The 2,191-nt window shown below is 38.7% G+C and overlaps 1 pseudogene across 1 annotated transcript; it reads left to right on the top strand.

Annotated features, from left to right (window-relative positions):
• The first annotated feature begins 1,233 nt into the window (after window positions 1-1,233).
• Window positions 1,234-1,554, top strand: LOC307093148 (transmembrane protein 230-like; annotated as a pseudogene). The gene has a single exon. The product of its transcript is annotated as a transmembrane protein 230-like (transcript).
• The last annotated feature ends 637 nt before the right edge of the window (window positions 1,555-2,191 follow it).

Genomic DNA, 2,191 nt, shown 5'->3' with positions numbered 1-2,191 from the left:
ATCTCCATTTCCCTACAAGATTGTGAACCCCTTCACCTGTCATTATATCCTCAGCCTATAAGTAGACAGAAAATTTACCCAAGATTCTGAGAATAAGGTTACTATCATCAACCACCGTAAAAGAAGAGAGCAGACTTTAGCAAAAGCCATTATAAAGATGCAGAATGTCTCTATAAGATTAAAGGTAGGAAGAGCAACATTGGCAGTAGCTTAATCAATAGCATTGATTTAAGGGGCAGAAGTGTCAGGAAAGAGGAGTTTCAACATGGAAAATTTAAAAACAAGGGTCCAAGAAGAAAAAAAAAAAAAAAGACAATGCTCATCCAACAATGTCTATTTGAAAGAAACATACTATAATGAGGGTGACAAAAGAATTTTAGTCCGCAGAGAAATATTCTACGATGAGGGGCAAGGCTAGTTTATCAAACCTCACAATAGCCTAAATAAAATATCTCCCAAGTTGATCCTCTTCACTTTACTTGGTATCTATGTATTAACTCATGACATTAAATAATCTGGTCATTCTAATTTAATTTAGTTCAAAAAGCATGTTTTAAGTATCCTGTGTACAAGGTATTGTGTTGGGGATTGGAAATAAAAGAATGAGCAAGAAACAGTCTCTATATTCAAGGAGAATGAACAAGATAAAGGGGAGAAAAATCCCCGTGATTCTGACTTGGGCAACTGGGTGGGTGCCATTAAATGATGAATATAAGAGGAACAACAAGAAGGAAGATAGGAAAGAGGAGTTTGGTTTTGAGACATCAGATCAGTTAGGAATGACTTTGTCTGCAAGAAACAACCTCAACCAGCAGAGTTTAAGCAACAGACATTTAATTGCTACACTATGAATTCACAATAGGAGAAATGCAGTGCAGGCTAGCGCCGTGGTACAACAATATCATCAAGGATGGAGGCTCATTCCATCCTTTATTTCACTATCCTTGGTACTTCACTTTACTTGGTATCCATGTACTAATTCATGACATTGTACTACTAACCTTGGCACATTGGCATTTTGTCATTGTGCTTGTTACCTCATATTGCAAGTCCCAGGTTATGTGTCAGCTATGTGACTAAAACGTCATTTGTCATCCCACTTTAATCACTACAATGACTCTCCTAAACCTCAACATATCAAAAATCAGAATTGGGTGAGGCGTGTCATGAGGGAGCTGTCAGTGCGCAGGTGAGTTGGCGCGGTGCTCTGTATGGTAGCTGTGTCAGTGTGTTATGATGCCATCTCGTACCAGTCTGCCTACTGGAATCCCCAATAGTAAAGTGAGAAATACTCATGACTCTCCAGCACAGATGATGGCTCCATTGACCTTCAGTTTAAGAAAAGCCCACCTAAGATCCCATTTAAGTCCATTGAGCTTGCTACAGTGCTGTTTTTGACTGGCACTTTTCTCATTATCATAGGCTCTTCCTGCTGGCGGGCTATATCAGCAAAGGGGGGGTTGCAGACCAGCAGGCATCCTGGTGTTCCTGCCAGGATTTTACCACCTATTTATCACCTACTGTGCATCCAAAGGCTACTGGGGTTACTTCTAAAATGACAATTCAAACTTGATGACTGGTACCCACCTCAGCCCTGAGAAGCAGTCAGATGGGACTGAGTTCAGCTTTAAGATACTGAGCAGAAACTATGGCTAAGGGCTAAGGAATTCTACAGTTTGCAGATGTTTAACAAAACAATGACCAGGTTTTATGGGTCTATCCTAAAGATATTAACTGAGTTTACAATTAGCTAATTAGGGCATGCTCTATTTTTCATCTCCTGGCCCTGACAGGAAGCTGACAAGTTTTTCCACATGAACCTGCATCATGGAAGAATAGCAATGTTAATTGGAGAAAGTGGAAAGTATTGCTGCCACCACCCTTTTAAGTAGAGCATTTCTTTTAAACAGTCTTTATTGTCGGTTTGTTCTTATAACAAATGGAAGAATGCAGTAAGTCAAATTTCTTATTACTAAATAATTTATTTTGAAAATACCTAAGTATCTTACTCTCTATGCTCTAACTTCATGTTCTAGTGAAAGATGTTGGCAAAATCAAATATTAATGTGGATGCATCTGTAATATTTTTTACTTGCTTATTAAGAGTAATGAGGAATTTTAAACCTCAGTGCAAGTTTTCAAAATGTTAACACTTTCTCTGTTCACCACTCCTTGGCTAGCTCTGATCTGG

This window comes from Cnephaeus nilssonii, assembly GCF_951640355.1.
Source record: "Cnephaeus nilssonii genome assembly, chromosome: 1".
In the NCBI taxonomy this organism is placed as follows: Eukaryota; Metazoa; Chordata; class Mammalia; order Chiroptera; family Vespertilionidae; genus Cnephaeus; species Cnephaeus nilssonii.
Note: the sequence above shows the minus strand (reverse complement) of the source record. Positions and strands in the feature narration are given on the sequence as shown.